The 19232-nt window shown below is 39.2% G+C and overlaps 1 long non-coding RNA gene across 2 annotated transcripts in view; it reads left to right on the top strand.

The window, feature by feature from the left end:
- The window catches only part of LOC120753169 (uncharacterized), a 38594-nt gene extending 21200 nt beyond the window's left edge, over positions 1-17394 (top strand). Inside the window, exons 2-3 of one of the 2 annotated variants that reach the window (XR_005700998.1) lie at positions 2574-2653; positions 17261-17394. This is a non-coding gene — a long non-coding RNA (uncharacterized LOC120753169). Of the gene's footprint in view, positions 1-2573; positions 2654-17193 lie in introns of both variants that reach the window. The other variant, XR_009207882.1, reaches the window with a different exon arrangement.
- Positions 17395-19232: the final 1838 nt, after the last annotated feature.

Here is a 19232-nt window from a genome sequence, read left to right as displayed (position 1 = left end):
ACCTACTATGAACTAAGTGCAATCATTTGTGATCAATACTCAAGTGTAAGGTCAACAAGCAAAGCTGAAATGCTGCAAAAATATTATTTTAAATGAAGTGGTAGAGGAATTTGGCCATCTGTTATTCAACCTTTGCTCCACTGTTGTGCTAGAAATCACTCTGCTCTTCTTTTCATGAAATGACTCTGATGCTTGCAACTAGAGAATGCAAATTTGTTTGCAGCAATCTGTCTTATTTACTGCCTACAAAACTATGATAGTAATTGCAATGTAAGAGCCAGACAGTTCTGATATCAGTCAGAAAAAAGTATGGATGCATTGATTCTCAGTGTGAGAACCAGAGGCTTGGAAGGGTTTTACTCTCTGTGGCCCTCCCAAATTAATATAGACTTCAAGACTGCAGTTAACCGAAATAAAATCAAGAACTGAAGTTTTGTTCAAGAGCACGTGAAAACCGGTAAACCCAAACCTGTAAACACTGTAATATCAAACCTAGATTACTTTGTCCAAATTCATTCAAAACAAGGATTAGGAACCCTTGCAATTTCAGTGCTGAATTCTGTGATATTTACTAATACCAGCTTTTAACCCTCAGTCTTTAGAACAAATTTTTTTTTTTTTTTTAACACAGGTCAAGATATATTGAATAAAAGTTCAGTCTCTGCCATAAATGAAAAGTGTTGTTTGCATTTTCTAGTTATCTTGAGGTCCAAATCCAAAGAAGAAAAGAAATTAAATGGGCTGTGGTGAAAAATCAGATTCTTTTTAGCAGTCACACCATTCAGAAGGATCTGGCCCATGAATTTGCAGCACTTGGAACATTGTGCTCACAGAAATTGCTTGCAGAAGGGAGATCTGCAAGGCCTCACAAAGGTTACTTTTGGAGCGGTTTCCTGGTTTTCTCTGTTCTGATGGTTCAGTGCCAGTTCTGATAGTTCCCATTCTCTACAAGCAGCAATGAGACCTGAGTAACCATTGCTGGTAATATCTGTATTTGTGATTGGGAGGTTTTGCAGTCTTCATTTGCCTCTTGACCATGTAGGCAATTAGCTCATATTTCAGTTACTCTCTCTTAGAAGGAGACAGGATAGAGGGTGGTAAAACAAGATTGTCCATTCAGTATCTCTTGGGTCATCATGTGAGAAGCAAGTATTGATTTGTCATGAGGCAAAGAGCCTTGACAGAAGCTTTGGATGTGTTCTGCATCTGGATTTTGGGTGGTACTTCTTTAGCACCAATGCATCACTATTGGAGAAGGACCCCCCCCCCCCCAAAAAAAAAAAAAAAATAGTATTTGATAACTAATAATACCTGTTGTGAAATAGGTTTTTTAAAATATATATATATTTATGTTACTGATGAGGTCTCTACCTCAAAGAATATTGCTGCAATTGCTGAATTAGTGATGGTGCCAGTTGCAGGTTTCTGCATGTGCCAAGTCCTCATGACTGATGTTACGTGTATTCACTCAGTGACAAAATGACTCCTCTGTCTTGTCTGTTCTTGACAAGTCTTTGTCAGCCTGCCATTGCATTTACCTATCAAATTCAGCATTTGTTATATGAAGTTTTCACAGAGGTATGTGACATTTTGTTGCACATGCTAGGGATGGTGATTTAATGTGTGAATATATGGGTATTTGGACTATATAAAGTATTAATGCATGAAATTTGGGGTCTTCTTCATTACTTTTTACTATTTACCTGAAAGAGACTCAGCTTCTTGTGTGTAGGGAAATGGCTGGGAGAAGAACAATGTGGCTCACAACATACAGAACTGAAATGGATGATGTGACCTTACCTGTAAGATGTCTGTCTGCAGCATAAAAACATCTGGAATGCTTGCTTTTCTGCATGTGACTAACTTTAGGAAAATTGAAAGATGTTATGGAGGCTGAACTCCATAAGAAGAATTTTCATTAACAATAATCCCTGAATAAATATTTGTATATGGACACAAACTATTTGAAGCTCCATATAAACATTCCTTTTCATTAGACCTTTTCCTTTCTGTATTTCCTTTGAACGTTCTTAATAAGCTTAGAATTTTGTTTCCTCTGAGGCAACTGGGGGCAAATGCTGATTTCATTTACACTGGTTTACTAATATTACTTTGAAAAAGCTGATGCATCATATTTCTTTTGCAAGAAGCATTTTCCTATGGTACTTCACTACTTCCAATGTAGCTAAATACACGCACACCAGCAGCCTGATTAACTATTAAAATATGCCGGAACTTGACAACCTTTTAGCTTGACAAAAAAATTGTGGGCTTTTCTCAGGAATAATATTGATTTACAAAGTGCTTTTATTTTACTAAGCTGCTTTGTATTTGTGTAAGGAATATCTTTGCTATAACTTTGCAGTGAGTTATCAGACTTCATTTGCCTCTTGGGAAGGCTTTTTCTGGATTTTGAATATGCTCCATGGTTCCTTTGTGGAAAGCAAATAATTTTAACTGTGACACCGCTAGAACCTCTATGGTTCCGTCCCTGGTTTTCTGTATTAACTTTTGTATTCCCATCTTGTCACAATCTCTTTGGTCCTTGACAGTGGCGATATCTTTTCTTTCAGGCATGCTGACCTCTCTCGTTCCCTTTGAAGCACTTAAGATCATATCCAAGAGCTGCATTCCAGCTGTGGCGCCTTCTGAGGTACTGAATATATTAAGATAAAAAGAAATAAGCTCAGCTATATTAATAAGAAGCTGAAATGTTTATGCAGGCATAAGCTTTGAGAAATTAGATACTCAAAAATAAGACTTTAATAGGAAGGATGAAGTAACTAAACTGAAAGTATAGAGATAGATGCTCCTTTTTCAGCAAGTTCTGCTCCAGTCACTGGTCATATAACATTTATTGCTACTGTAACTCTTTTAATATCTAAGTGAAAAATACTTTTCTAAGAGAACATAATATGAATAATTTGCAGATTTACTAGAAGTCCTTTGACTTGTTTTTTAAGTTCAGTGAGGCAGTTGTAACTGGCATCTATTCTGATACCTTGTGTGTCTTATTCTTCATAAGAATATATAAACCTATGTGGGGATAATTTACATAATCATAAAAAAATTGCAAGAGGATTTTTTTTTCAATTTGGTCATTGCAAAGTCTGTACTCTGCTCAGAATCATATCTGACTTCAAAGCTGATAGGTACAGGAGATCAAGAAGGAGCAAAAATGAGGAGCGGTTAAATAAGATGGCAAATCCAATTTTAGGGTCCCCACTATAGGGTCAGATATGTCATTGGTAGGCATTATAATAGATCAAACTGACACAGAATACTTCTGCTAATTGAAATGTGCTTGGAGAGGGTAACTTTGCCCTGGTGGGTTTAATTTCCTGGCAGAGTAGGTGAGATCACAGAGATCACAGGTTCTTTGGGCCTGTTATTGCTGACTAGTGTGTTCAAAGAGAGCTCGAGACGGAAAACTGCCTATGGCCCCATTTTTTTCTGTGACATCGTGGATGGCTAACAGGAGGCTCACACACTTCCTCCAGACCATGGACCACTCAGAAGCCTTTTTCTCAAAGCTTCATACAAAGCAGTTATTTCTTTTTCCAGAATAGATAAACTCATTAAACAATGAGGACTGTTTCTGTGCCATGACTGGCTGCCTTCTTTGGCCAAGTCAGAAGGTACTGCCCTTAAGCACATACTTACTGTATCTTATTAAATTGAAGTCAAAGAAGGTATTTTTCTGACTTACTTCAGAGGAAAGTTATATATACCTAAAACTCCAGTTTGGGAATTATTCTGTTTTAAACCAATGCCATCAAATCCTGTCTTTAAAGTTATGCACATGTCTAAGTGCTTAAGTGCACTGAAAACTTTCAACATTTATAAAAACATTTAGTTGGAACAGTTTTTAAATTGCTGTGTTTAGTTTCTGTTCTTAAAATTGGAACAGTTGTATTTTCATCATGGCAGGAATGAACAGAAACCAGAAATAGCGACTCCTCTGAAATTAGCTCAGGGGTGATATACAGAGCAGTGGGACTTGCCAAAGTCATATTCTGACTCTCTTTTACTTGAGGGGAGGACAGTTTTCACTGTTGATACTCAGGAAAAGAAAACCACATCTGATATAGATGACTAATTACATTTTATTTTTCCCAAAACAATTTTTCCAGGAGGTCAAGGAGTTAGAGGGTTAAGACTTCCTTCTAAGGAAGGATCATAAATATACAAACAGGTGAAAATCCTATTGTGTGGGGGTCAGCATATACCTATGTGTCATGTCAGCTTCAGGTTCTGAGGATGTGAGCAATGCAAGTGGCTTGAACATCTATGTGGATTTTCCCATAAATGGAACATTAGTAAGCAGATGAGGAAAGCAAGTAAAGAACAGTAAACTTAATGAGAAATAGGTTTGCATACCACAAAACAAGTTTATAGGGTTTTTGTCTGAGGAATGTGTAAGAAACATCTCTTTTTTAAAAAAGTTTTCTTTTGACCGCAAAGGATTTTTTAATGTGCTATGCAAGAATGAAGACCTTAGACTTCAGATGTTGCCTTCTTTATTTCATTAATGCTAATACAGGAAATCAAAAAAGATCACAAAAACACTATGTCTCATTATCAGGATGTTTCTTTTGATTCTGAACATGCCAGCAAAGCAGGCTTGATCCAGCAACATCAAAAGATGAAGCCATTTGTGCTTCGTTGGTTTGCCTCAGATATTTTTTTTCTTCAAGGCAGAAGGTTTAACTTTTTTGCTTAAACCCCAAGCCATAAGACTGCAAGTGTACATCTCTTATTGCATCTGTATTTTATGGGAATATCTTACTTGAAGCACAACAGATGGACTCATTTTAGCCAAGACTCAGAACCTTCAAATGTTACAGTATTGATGTGTGGATACACAGGGCTATAGTTTTACTACGGAGGGGCAGAGATTGTTGATTTTAGTGTTTCTATACCACAGAAAAATGGCCAACAAAAGAAGCCTTGCACCAATACTTTATATTTTTAATAACAAAAATGATTGCATGAGGAATAGTTGCTCAATCAGTTATTTTCTATTTTTATATGGCTACTGTATTACAAATTTTATCTAGCTCACCGTGCAGATCACTTAAAATTGTTTTAGTGATTCTATTTGTGCACGAATTCTCAAAAATTCCCTGCTGGGTTTCTGCCAATGCACACTCCACTGCATTAAATCACAGAATAATATAACTAACACATATATTAAACTTAGAAACATATTCTAACTAGCACATTTTAAATTACAGCAATACCTATGTTTTACTTCAGACCATGAGCCAGTGGCTGTGTTTCAAGTATTCAGAGAGCAGTCTTGCTCGTATTGCAGATGAAACGCAGCATAGGTGGTGTAACAGACCTGAGAACTTCCATTGGGTAGACTTCAGTGAGCTGGTACAATTTGCTAAATTTAACCACCCACGCTTTACTAAAAGATGCACTGCAGACTAAGTGGATGGCATACACACTGCTAAGATGTATGCTTTATCACAGTGTGATAAAATACATTATCTGCAACTGTAATCATGTCAAAATTACTGGAATATTTTGTTGAATGGCTTTGACTTTTGATAATGGCTCTGATAGGATCACTGTAGCTAGCTGCAAGTCAGTATAAATGTAGGGAGGCACCTGAGAGCTTGTTAAACATGATGAAGTGAGGTTTTGCTTATTTTGCTGGTTTGGAAGTTATATATTTCACCTCTTGAAAGTTTTCCATAATATTCCACATTTAATGACAAATCCAAGGTGACAGTTGGAAGGCTCTTTGTATTGTTTCATGCTTACCAATATGCTTGAAGTGGATCAAGGTTGTGATGAATTCCAGAAAGCTGAGAGAGTTTCCATCATGCGCATTATCAAAATGTGGATCTATACTCAACAAGAAATGGAGTAATGGAACAGTCCTTGGGTCTGGGGAGCATGGGGGATTCATAATAGGAAATGTACCCTCTTGTTGACCTTTGAAAATCCAGACCAGGTGAGCAGCAGCTAATAGATTTTCCTGTTAGTCAGCTCCTGGGTGGCCTTTGTGAGGAGAGAGTTGCACCAAATCATGCAGGCTGAGGGATGGAGGATCCAGGTGATCTCAGACACATGCTGGGTACTCTGTGGGTGCACTGGGGGGAGCACAGGTGGTTCTGTAGGAACTGGTACTGCTGTAGTACACCCACCTTTGCCAAAAACAGTGTATGAGAAGCAGCCAACCTTTTCATCTTCATACAGCTGGTGCAGGCTCCAGGTGCAGACAAAGCAAGTAGAGGGATGATTCCCAGCAGCACCAGTATGTCTTATTTTCCGGTGCCATCCCACGGAAATCCTGATTATGAAGCCAAATAATGCAAGGGCAGCAAGAAATAAGGGCGATTTGCCATCTCAGCTCTCCCAAGTGTCTTTCTCCCAAACTTCCCTTTTGTTGACTCTTTTTTTTTCTTCTTTTTTTTTTTTTTTTTTTTTTTTTTTTTTTTTTTTTTTTTTTTTTTCCTTATGAGTGCTTCTTGTACTCAGAATTTGTATTATATCAAATGAAATACCACTTCTCTGAAGCATGATGCCTCTCAGGCTCTGAAGTATATAACCTGTCTCAGAGTTGTTTAAGCTGCTAGCTGAGAAGTGACTGGATCAACATTTAAATACAACTGTATTATAGAGTTGAATTCAAATATATTCATTGATTCAAATAGCTGGTAATTGTAAAAATTTATGCCACAATTTTTACATCTCAGGCTTGTGTATTAGTTTTCCCAATTCTTTGCTGTAGTAGCTGAAAATTTTCACCTCAGTACATAGTTTATGTCCCTCAAGAAGTGCGTTTGCCCACTTTCTTTTCAGGGAGTGACAAAAGAACAGCTTTCAGGCCATTTTTTCTTCTCCTAATTAAAACTGTTTACAGAAACTGAGTGATTTACTCAAATCAGAATCTGAAATGGCAATGTTTTAGCATGTGCTATAGTCTGAAAACAGGTAAATTTGTCTGCACTGGAAATTTGAAGCATGAGGCTGACTCCAGGAGGACAATATAGACAAATGCTACCAACCAAATATCTTATTTAAGGACTTATTAAGGACTTGGGATCTTAAACCAACATGGTCTTGTTACAATACTGTGCTGATATGTTTTAGTTGTTAATAGAAGTGGGTTTTTTCAATTATTTTCTTGCTCTGACTTAAATGTACTTTTCTGAAGCCAACTCTGTTACAGGGAGCTTGGGAAAATTTGCACAGTGCTGTTGTGGGGACACCCTGAACTAACTAAACCTCAAACATTTTAGTTTGTGGTTTTTTAAGTGTTCTTGGATTACTCTTTGATTCAACATGAAATTATATTAAGTTTACATGATTAGGTGGCTGGGACATTCAACTATGCAAGATCTGATGTCTTGGTACTTTGAATATATCGGGGTTAAACCATGAATTTAAACTTTTGGGGGAGGCAAGGAAGGTTTGCATGTGTGGGAAGCAATAAAATCACTTCTGCAAAGAAGTGACCAAAGAAAATGTTTGCCTGACTCCACAGGCTGTCTTGCATAGTTGTGATTGCTAAAAACTGAGCAGATCTCATGATATTTTGTGACACAAATTAACCGATTAAGTTTTTCTGTTTATACAGTGTACTTTTCCTACCTTTTTTTTTTTTTTTTTTTTTTTGTCTGAAATGTCTTGATAAGAAGCAGTAAATGTAAGTTGGGGTCACAAACTCGTAATATTTTGGCAGTAGATAGCGGTGTGAGAGCAAATTTGAAAGAAAGTGTTAAGCTTTAAAGGTCTGCAGTTTGACAGGCTGTTATCTTTTATCTTTCCAGCACAAATCTTTATGCTGACTTCTCTTGTATCCCTTCATTCCCTGAGGGAACTCGAGTTCGTTCACATGTTGCTGGACAAGAGACAAAGAAGATCTGTTCAACACATGCAGAACAGATGCTCAGGGAAGGAGGGGGAATTTTCCAGTGCAGTTACTGTAATATCCATTGCTGCTGTCTTGCTCCCTGTTGTAAGCACTGCTGGCCTCTCCAGAGTTGGTCTTGGGGATTTTCCCATCTTGGAGACAGCCCACCCAAGCGAGCTGCCCTGAAGACATTTGCATATCAAAAATACTCTTGTAGAGTGTTACCTGCTTCCATACCTCCTTTTCAAGAAGGGAGAATAAAATAGATGCAACCACTGAATTACTTGTTTCTCAAAGATGCGGCTTAAGACATGCAAGATACTGTGTGTGGAGAGAATACGTGCTGTCGGTGGTCATTCACAGCAGTGGTGCTCAACTTTTGCATCCCTTTTTTATGTTCTATGGTTGAACAAGCTGTGGACTTGTTCCAGCAGGAGGTGAGGAGATGATATGACTCCTGTGCTCATCTGAGGCATGTAGGTACGTGATACAGAAGGCACATAGTGGAGGCAGATGAAGCTACAGCTATTTAAGAAAGACAGTAACTTCTTAGGCAAGTACTTGATCCTGTGGAGCATGAAAAGGCACTGTTATTGATGCAAAAAGAGATGAAAGGCAAGTGGTCTTTGCAATTTTTCGAGCACCTTTTGCAAAGATCTTTAAAGGAGTTTTCTGCCAGGGTGGTCAAACATAGATTGAATTGGCTGTGGTGACTTCTGTCCATGGAATAACAGCACTGAAGGTGCTGTTAGCATAGAGAATTTCAAATCAAGTGTTAGCACAGAGATGCTGAAGACATAGAGAAATTATTCTTAGGTGTGGACCCTCAGTCAATTATGCTTAATTTTTATCTTCTTGTTTCCAACGGCACATGGAAACACCAAAAAAAATGGATGCAGAAAATAATTTGCTCATTTTTATCAATATCTCTAATGCTGGAGTCCAGCCTAGCCTCGCTAAAACAGCCAATACACATTCTGGTTTAGCTCACCAGAGGATCAAAAATCAATTAGAAGTAAAAATACAGCCTACTCCTATACATCACTTTTTCCCAGGCTCTGCAATTGCATCTGACCAATAGAACCAAGAGTCACACTTAAAACTAGCCATAAATAAGGCTGCTACCGAGTTGTATGACTGCTGAATAGCTTTATCATAGTGCAATAGGGCTTAATTACCACATTAGAACAGGGATTTAGGGACTTGAAAAATGCCTTTTTACACAGGACAAATATTTCAGGTAGGGAAATATTTGCATGAAGTTCCTAGGAAAGAGAGGTGTTTCCCCAAACATTGAAAATAAAGGGGGAAAAAAACCCCAAAAAACCCAACAAAACAAACAAAACCAAACAAAAAAACCCACAAAAACAAAACCACACAACAACAACAACAACAAAACATCTGGCCTTGACAGAAAACAGAAAAGTCCTTGTGACACATTGAAACCTGGCTAAACTGGGGAGTATAAAAACTTACCACCCAGCCTGGGAAATGGCCCAGGCTGATTCCTCTCTCTCTGAAGAAAGCTCTGTAGAGCTGCATTTTTGAATGTGTGCAAACAGATGCAATAGGTCAATGAGTTTATTTTGTTCTCAAGGAGTGATGGAATGTGCTCTGGCTACTCTAGACCATTTGGATTCGTGAATGCTCTGGGACAATTGAGACGGGCTAAGGCAGATGAAGCGTTGCGTTGAATTAATGAATTGCAGTATATGATTTTGTCCAGGTGATTAAGACTGGAAAAACCCCCAACATTCAGAGTACTTTCCAAGTAGGCACTGGCTTCCTATTTGGAGAATGTCTCAGCTGGCCTGAAAGAATTGCTTGTGTTTCCTCCCTCAGTAGTCCTGCCCTTTTGCAGTAGTTTCCTGGACGATGTTGACTAAGGGGAATAAATGGCACGTGTTCAATAGTTGTATTTGTTTCTCTCTGAGACATCCCAGAACGTAATGCTGGGCTCCTGCTCCTCTTTCCTCTCTTCTTATTTGCCACCTGATTCTGTCTTGTTACAAGCAGATGACTACAGTAGGTGATGAACTGTGCAAAGTAGGTGCCATCTGGTCATCCTTGGCTGGAAGAGCTGTTTGTTGAGAAATGTTTGTGCTGGATTAATTATTGCAGCTTCCTAACTGATGTACTGGAGCACCAAAGGGCTCTCAGTTCAGAATGAAAATTGGAGTGGGATGTTGTCAGATCTCAGGTTCAAACTGTAGCTGTGCTATGCAGTGGTGGGTTTTTTTGTGTTCCCCCCCCCCCCCCCGGAAATAAATATAACACAACCTGTAACTGGTGAGGCCTCAGATATTTGGTGTTATCAACAATATGTTCTGATGGTTTTCATTTATTTCTTTTTCATTTATTTCTTTTTGCTCAAGTGATGGAGAGAATTAATCATGCGATGCTGAATGGGACTTCAGAGTATTTATTTATTTGATATGGAATGTTTTAAAATTGTTAGGCTCAGGACAGTGAGTTTTAGCTTGATACTGTGATGAAACTCATAAATGTGAAGTCCCTTTACACAAATAGAATGACCAAACAACAAACCAGAATGTGCTTTGAGTGATAAGCTTCTTTAGTGATCTTCAATTTTCATTCACTTTAGGTGGAATTATTTACCTTCTTTAATACTGAACCAGCTAGTAGCTAAATTAGGTCATTAAATTTATGACCTTTCCTAAATAGTTTACAAAAACATTATTGCAAATGGAGCTGATAAGAAGCAAAAAACCTCAACAACCTGCACCAGGGAAAGAAACCCTGTAATATAACAATCGCCTCAAAGTTTAATAAAATTAAATGGTGGGAAAGTCAAATTTTACACAACATAAAGGGATCTCTATGTCATGGAAATGTGTATAGGTCTGAGTTGTGGGTTTTCTGGAACATATTTTCATAAAACAAATAACTCAGTCAACTGGCGTTGCTCTTATGGTTTCCTGGGGCTACTTCTAGTTTATAGAAATTAGTCCAGGGAATATCCCAACTTTGTTATTTTTATTATTCACATTTTACACTGTGGTTTAGATTAAACTACCCATTTCTAGTTTTGGAAGACATTATCTTTACTTTCTTGCTGCTTCCTTATATTATTCTTCTATTAGGTACTGTGGTGAGTTCAATTTTTGAGAACAATAACCTGCAAATATAGCATTTTCTTGTTCTTAGTCTGGCCGCCTGTTTAAATGCACATTCAGTAGCTTTTTTTGTTTGTTTTTTAACATAGAATCATAGTGCTTATTAGTTGTGCCATCTGATTTCAAAGTAAAAGTTCTTTAGCTACAGAGGCTACTTTTGAATCCTTGAAGTGGCAAGTAGAGCACTTGCCCAGTTTTAATCGCATCAGCTGTATTTCTGCCAAATCTCTCTGAGCTTAGAGTTCCTGTGTTTAAGTATCTCAGTTATGATTTCTGCATATGGCCCAGAATGGTCTTGCATTTAAGTACCATCTAGCTCTGGTTAGAAGGGATCATTTGGACCTTCTGTCACTTCAGGCAGTTATTTGAGGGTATGAGACTCCAGGCTCTACTAATGTAATGAAAATAGGCAAATTGCACAGCTGTGGTTCATATAGAAGGATGCTGCATTGCCAATACTTTTACAGGATGTTTTTTGAACTTCTTGCTAGTTTAAGCTTCTCTCCCTTTTCCTGTGCTCCTGCGGTCGGATATTAATATATATTAAAATTTAGGATTACTCTAAAAGTTATTTTTGAATGCAATGTGAATACATATTGCTTAGAGGAGACTTGGTATTCTCATGCCATTGGTATTACTGCTTTATCTATCTTGACTTTAAAAAAAAGCGGGGGGAGGAAGAAAGGTTCCTCTGACCCTGAAATCCCAGATGCCTGAGATTAAAAGAAAGAACTGGGTTATCCCATAATCTATACTGGCACTATAGCTGCTAAGTAATTTAACGTGAATGCTGTGGAAATGATGATGTATGCCATCAATTGCTGTGAACACAGCTGTGTTTCATCAATCTCTGTTTCCCATGAGACAGAGAACTATCAATGACTTTTACACACTTCATGTCAGCATTTGGGTAGGTCTGAGGTTTAATTATTTTATGGAGTTTTGCGTCAGTTGGTTTTTGGTCCCCACATCTCTTACGATTTTCATTCAGTAGCAAGTGACCTATAATTTTTTAACAGCTAACAAAGAGAAATCTCAAAAAAAACCCCCTCAATTGCTTTCTTCTTAGGAACTGAGATAGAAAGTGACAATATCCCACTTTTTGAGTAACTTGTCTGTCCTGTCATTCATCAGATGTCAGTCAAATCAGTTCCCTTCCTGGCTGACAAGATTCCCCAAGTCTGGGGTGCTCAGCCATTGCACCATTCTAGACTAAATTTTGCTTGGCTGTGGGCTGCCACTTCTCTGATTCTTTTCCTCTCACTGCTTCTTTCTTCTTCTCTTATTCTAAGACGAGTTTCTTTATTTCCATCTCTTTTTGCCTTGACATCATATTAAAATTATTTCCAGTAATAATTTTCTTTTCCCCAGAGAAAATTCTCCTAATCCTCATCTCAAACTGAGGGGAGATGTTCCCTCAAGCTGCAGCTCACTGACAGCCAATAGTCCCAGTGATAAGGTGCTCATGGTGCTGCACTAAATTGACAGAAAAATCCTGAAGTAGGTGGTTCTTGGGTTGCTACATTGTGTGTTTTTTACAGACCCAAAAAAGGAGTTTTGATTTACTGTGACTGAATTCAGTCATGTTGTGGGGCAAAAAGCTTGATTCCAATTGTTGTAAGGCCCTGGATGCAATTCTGCCTCGCTCCCATGTTTCTGGTTTTTTGCAGGAGCTGCTGCCAGGTTGTGCTACACTCACAATGTGCTATGGAGTTTTCCAGTGGAACCCTTGTTAACCCAGTCAGGCAGGGGTTTAGCCTTGCTGGATGATTTAAAGCATTTCATATACTTGTATATATTGCTTTATTGTGCACCAGCTCTGTTTATCAGGTTCTCATACACAAAGAAATAAAACTCTCATACACTTCTCATAACACCTTTGCAATGCGTATCACAAATATAACATCACTTCAGCTCAAGTCAAATGTGGCCTTCCAGTGTTCTATTTACATTTACCTGTTGGAGCGAAAGTAAGAATGTTCATTTACACTTCATCATATTTTGGCTTTATATTAGACCGCATAAACAATGAGAGATCTCCACAGGTAAATGCAAAGTAGAAAACTCTGCACATAAGGGATTTTTTCTCTGTTTTAATGCTAAAGATTCTTACCGGAGATGTTTATTCGTGAAAAAGTTTTAATGCTTTGGCTATATTTAGACATTTTTGACATTCGTGCAAGTGGAAAAAAAGGTCTCAGTTTTGCTATCTTGCTAAAAATTTTTAATATTAATACTCCTGTTTGCAGCAGAATGACATTTATCAGCACTGTTTTTTGATCACTTCTGCCTTAATGTCTCTCTCCCTCTTAGTCCAGAAGTCCCTAATTTTGCTTACTATTTAAGTGAAGAGTGCTTTTCATTTATAAGCACACTGGATATTGGGCTGTATTGCTTAAAATGTTCTGGTGCAAACCTGGTGTACAGTAGTGGTGGGATGATACAAACTGATGCATGCTGTGTGCAAACACAGATAATTCATTACTAGATTCAAAACTGATCTAAGTGTTATAATGTGGTTGCCTTCACAAAGCACATCTTACTTGACAGTGGTGATGCTTTAGCACTTTGGTTAGAGGTGGGTTTTTAATTACAGCATCACATTTTATAACATGAATTAGACTTGGAAGGAGGCAGAAAAGGCAGTAAACAATACTTAGGGTTCCTTTCTTAAGTATAGCTGGGCTTTGGTCCAAATACTAGGTATCACTGTACCAAGCCCTTTGTAAATATGTCCCTCAAAAATAATTTCTTCTGCTTGTCTTTTGCTAGAGCACAGATACATGTCTCCCCAAATAAGCCCAGAAAGAGACATAGAAATCTCTATAATATACTAGGATTTGACTTGCAAGGAGAAGTGAGTTATTAAAAGAAGTAGAAGAAAAATGAAAGAAAACTTATGCCTTTAATGAACGGAATAAAGGAGAAAAGAGAACGTTGATTTAATCTATTGATTTGCTGTGAAGTAAAAGAACAGATGTTTTCTGTTAAGTCCCTGGATAAAATTCAGTAGGCGCCACTAATACTTAGGGACTGGTGACTCCTGATAACATAGAAAATTGATGTCTGCTCTATTGTTACCAAATGGAGATGGCAGGTTACGCTGCTTTAGGTGACTCATTTCAGAGTACTTTAATACAGAAAAAATATCTCATTTTCCTAGACTGAGACACAGACAAGAAATGTTTTGCCAGCAGTTTCCAGCTCCAAAGACATCAGCCATGAAGAGTTTAATACTTATGGTAGGCAGTGGAGCACATAAAGCCTCTTTGTTGTAGGTCTGAATCCCTTTGGGTGCCTAGAAAAAAGGGTAGATTATCTTTATTTGCCTGATTTCTGTTTGTCAATCACCTCTTTGAATGTCTAATCCAATAATTATCTACAGAGGTGCTCAGGGAGATGTGATTACACTGTAGAGGTGTTGGAAGTAAGTCCATTTCAACATTGGCCCAGTTTATCTGACTGCCTCTCCTTCGACAGATCCAAACATTAAACAGATCACATTTAATGGAAGTTCAAAGGCTTCGCCAAGAGGTTCAAAATTCTCTGTGATCAAGGAAGGAAAAAAAAAAAAAACCATTTCTCGTTTGCCTTCTTGGAAGCCACTCAAAGCAATGTAATTCTGGAATTCAGATTGTCCCATAGTGCTTTTTGAGAGACCTGTGCAAAGTTTGCTGAGGTCAGTGTGTATATGTTCCAAGGTATCTGGTCAGCTTTCAGGCAAGTAGAGCAGAAAATCCATGCAGAATACCCTGTGAGTGCAAAAAAAAGCACACATGTACTGTGTGTGTGTTACACGTGCACACATCTATATATACATACGTGCACGTATATGTGTCAGGCAAAGGATTTGAATTCTTGCTTTCAATGTGAAATCCATTGGAATTCTGTATCCATACTCAGATTCTGCAGTAATAGGCAGGATCTTTCTGCAAAGTGACTGGAACCTATACTTCACATTTCTCATACAGGGAGCGCTAGAAGTCCTTCCTCTTCAGCCCTCCTGACATTTTTGGCATGGGGTTTTTTTTGTATTTAAATGCATCCACATGCACACCCACTCATATTTACTGTCATGCCTTGCTGCTTTTTCTGTGCCTCCTTAAAGGGGCTGTAAACTGCATAGAGAAGTATTTAAAATAACAGAAATACAGGTTTGAAAACTGTTTTCCAGATGAAGTGTGTTCTAAGTATGTGCTTGGACATTTTTAGTTTTGCTTTTTAGTTATTTTGCAGTAGCAGGTGCCCTGACAGGGCAGACAATTTGGATTTTGGTATCATACACAAAAAGTGGCTGTGGCAACTGTGGGACTGCCCTGCAAGATGTGGGGTGTAAAACATGGTACTTGGACTCCAGCCTGGGGCAGATTAGTTCCTACTTGTGGGTGAAATTTGTAGAGAAGACAGAAAACCCATAAAGAGCTCTAAGGCCCTTAATGAGAGACTTATGTAGCATAAAATGATGTACTCTTTAAAAGACTTGAAGAAAGCGAAAAAGAATTTGACAAAAAGCATGGCATAGTTTTGATGTGATGTCTTAGGTATGAGCTAGTCAATACTGTTTATAAATCTCCCCTTTTTAATGCATCAGGTCAAAAATTATATTGACCTCTAAACATTGCTAACTAGTTGAAATGAGTCTCAAATATAATCCAGCTGATGTGTAATAGGAATAACAGGCTTGGAATGAAGTCAGATGAATGGAAACATAATTTAACTTTCCAAGTTTCTTTTATTTTTAAAGTATTTTAAATGTCCGATTATAACAGATTCTGTACAGAGTGGTTTACTTTCAGCTGTTAGGCAGATCCACATTTCTAAAGAGGGTTTCCTGAGGGTCATTGAGAACTGGGCAATACTCCCTATCCTTCTTGAGAAAGCTATAGGCTTTTTAACCGCTGTATGATCAACTTTACTTAGAGTAAGACATCTGTAACGATTCTAATTGTGGTCCTGTGTCAGTATAACACATAATCCCATGTTCAAATTTAAGCCATGCAGTTGTCCTGTCGAAGTCAATGAAAACAGTAAGGAGAAAAGGAATTGTTTACATGATCAGTATTAAAATACAAAGTACTTAGAATTTCTGAGGGACAAAAAAATGTTAAAAACTTCTAGTCAGGTTCTTTGCACAATTCAGGCCATAGATAATTAATCTGTATTTTCTATGGTACTTCAGGATCTGTGTGGGACCAAGGAATATGTATTTTTGAAGAATATCTAAAGTTGAATTGAAGGCTTTGAGTGACAGTCGATAGTTGTGTATTGGCTGGCCGAATGGTTTACCTTCACTCAGAAAAAATGCACTTCAGATTTCTAACCTGAATTTTTACAGATTCAGCTGCTGAATCTTGTATTTTATCTGGTTTCAATAGCCTTTATCCTCTTCTCAAATGGGCATGCAAGAACGTAATATTTCTGGCTAACCTTCCTTTTGAAGAAAGAAAGTGAGCTGAATTGCGAGACCTTGAATAATTGTTATACTTCTTTTGTTAGCCTGTTCCAATTTTGTTCCATTTCAAATGTGTTTGGTAACTGAGAGCAATGTGCCTTGTCTGGAGAGAGAACTTTCTGATGAGCAGCAATGCCTGATGCTCAGTGAGCAGTTTGGTTCAGATAAGGACATAGAACTGCAGGCTGGTAAACAAACCCCATTCCAAATTCCTCATGCTATTTCAAATATGTAGTATCTGTCTAGACTCTGCACGAAAAAATCTCCCCAATGTTGCAGCACAGATGCAGTAGAATATACGGAAACAGGGAACGAAAATTTGTGGGAATGACAGCAATTGTGGTCACAAATCTTGTACTTCTTTCTGACAAGGAGAGTTGGCCCTTTTGTATGAGGTTTAAGTCCTTTTGACACCTGCGCTCACCATCAGCATTTGAGAACACATCATGTCTCGCAAGGCTGGGTGCTCTGCTAATAAGGAGCTGAAACAGAAACAGAGTTGTTTTAAGTGCTAGCTGGAAATTCATTGAAAAGGCACATGTTAAACAGCCGAAATCCGTGTCACCAAAATAGCTTTACACTGAGGATGCAGAGTCAGTCAAATGACTTGGCCTTGTTCTAAAACTAATCTCGGACAAATGCAAAAAGCATTATCGAACTTCTGGCATCCAATTTCCCACATGCAGAAAGCCCTGTCCACCTGTTCCATCTTTAATGTTTGTCCCCTGCAGCTCAGGTCGACCGCTCGTATCAGATTTGCTCTAGCAACTCGCTGAACTGACTCAAGTTTGTTGCCAGGAATAAGAAATGCATGATGGCGAGCGTCTCGGAAGGCTACTGGAGGAGCTGGCGGCTGGACCCAGAGTTTTCCCCGTTCTCCCGCGGGCCGTCCCTTCCCGCTGCCGCCCTTACCGCCGAGGGAATCCCGGCGCCGCTGTGCCCGGGGAGCAGCGCTGCAGTGCCCGCGGCCGCCGGCAGGTGGCGCTGCTCGCTGCGCGCTGCGGCGGCCCCGGCGCGGTGGAACATTCCCGAGCCGCGCGCCGGGGCCCGCCGGGATCCTCCGCTCGGGAACGGCACCAGGGGCATCTCCATCCGCCTGAAAGCGAACGTGGGCAGCGGCGTTCTTGTCTAATCAGTCAGCGGGAGCCGCCGGTGTTGCCCGCATCCTGGCCGTCAGGATCCCCAGTGGCTTGGGGACAATCAGGGAAGGTGTCTGGAGCGCTGATTCCGTGGACGAGCCAAAGCAAGGGGATCTCTTCTCTCTGGTGACCGGTGGCAGGGCTCGAGGGAATGGCTTGGAGTTGTGTCACGGGCAGTTTATGCTGGATGTCGGGAAAAGGTTCTTCTTCCAGAGGATGGTCGGACACTGGCACAGCCTCCCCAGGGAAGCGGTCACAGCACCAAGGCTGACAGAGTCCAAGAAGTTGAAGGCAACACTCTCAGACACGTGCTGTGATTCTTGGTGCTGTGCAGGGCCAGGAGTTGAATTCGGTGATCCTTGTGGGCCCCCTCCAACTCACCTTATTCTGTGATTCTGTAATCCAGACCCAATGAGAGACACGCAAGGGCTGAAAAGAAGGCCTCATACTCATTAAAGTGCCAAAATTCAAACAAAACTACTGGCCTGTATAATCCGTTCCTACTGTAAGAACTAAAACTTAACAAAATAAAATTTCATAGATTTTTGGGAACTTGTTTAAATGTTAGGAAAAGGCTCTTCATCAAGAGGTTTGTTAGGCACTGGACAGGCTTCCCAGAGAAGACCAGGTTCTCTGCAGGGAAAAGCAGCATGAGAACAAGAATCAGAATGAATTTTGATCCTGGTGGAGATTTGTAAAAGATATCTACTGCAGACAGTCTGGCCACTGGGAAGAGGCTCTTCATGCAAGGATGAAGGCACTTACAAGGGTCAGCCTCTGATCCGTGGTTCCTTTGTCATCCTCTGCTCAAGGTGCTGATCAAAGTTTATATTTTTATGCTCTTTGGTTGCTACTGCACAGAGCTTTGAAGTATCACAACTTGAAACACCACAGACCTTTTCTGTGCCAGCCCAGATTACTTATGGGAAAGAGATCAAATAAAACCAGTTTAGATACTGCAGTTAGCAATGCTGACATCATCACTAGTCCCCTTTCAATTCCCCTGTCAGCTTTGAATCTCTTTTACTTTACTATTTGGAAATGGTACTAAATGCTGACTGGGCAGTATATATTTCAAGTTTCCAAAGTCATGTGAATCATTCATAGACAATCAAACCTTTTTTGGGGTACAGGTACTTGACATTGATTGCTCATCATATGGTGCCTGATCACATCCAGGAAGCTATTTCAATACTGCTGCATTCCTGCTCTGGTTGGACATAATGAAGTATATCTATCTTTTATTTTCCACCCATAGTTGGATTGTTGGAGTTTTTAGAGCTGTAGGAGACTTTGTGCACTTGAGCAAAATCTTAATTGTTGGTGTGTTCTTTTTCAAAGTGAAGGGTGTCATGACTTTAAGATTCTAGATCTAAATCTCATGAAAGCTGAGGTAATAGAGGTTCAGTGATTTGGATCCTCTTTTAGGGTTCTCACCTGTAGTTTGTTCTAAATCAAAGTTGCATTTCTTGCACAGGAGAGAAATAGCTGATGATTACAGAAAATTTACAGAAAAATACTAAGGAAGGAGACAAATATCATTCATGACTCTATCCACAGTAAGGGTGCAGATGTCTGTTTAGTGCACATTGTTTGCTAAATCCATTTCCTAATCTTGTGCCACCTGCACA

The sequence above is a fragment of the Hirundo rustica genome, chromosome 5 (genome assembly GCF_015227805.2).
Source record: "Hirundo rustica isolate bHirRus1 chromosome 5, bHirRus1.pri.v3, whole genome shotgun sequence".
Classification (NCBI taxonomy): domain Eukaryota; kingdom Metazoa; phylum Chordata; class Aves; order Passeriformes; family Hirundinidae; genus Hirundo; species Hirundo rustica.
The sequence above is the reverse complement of the archived record's forward strand: the minus strand, read 5'-3'. Positions and strand labels throughout refer to the sequence as shown.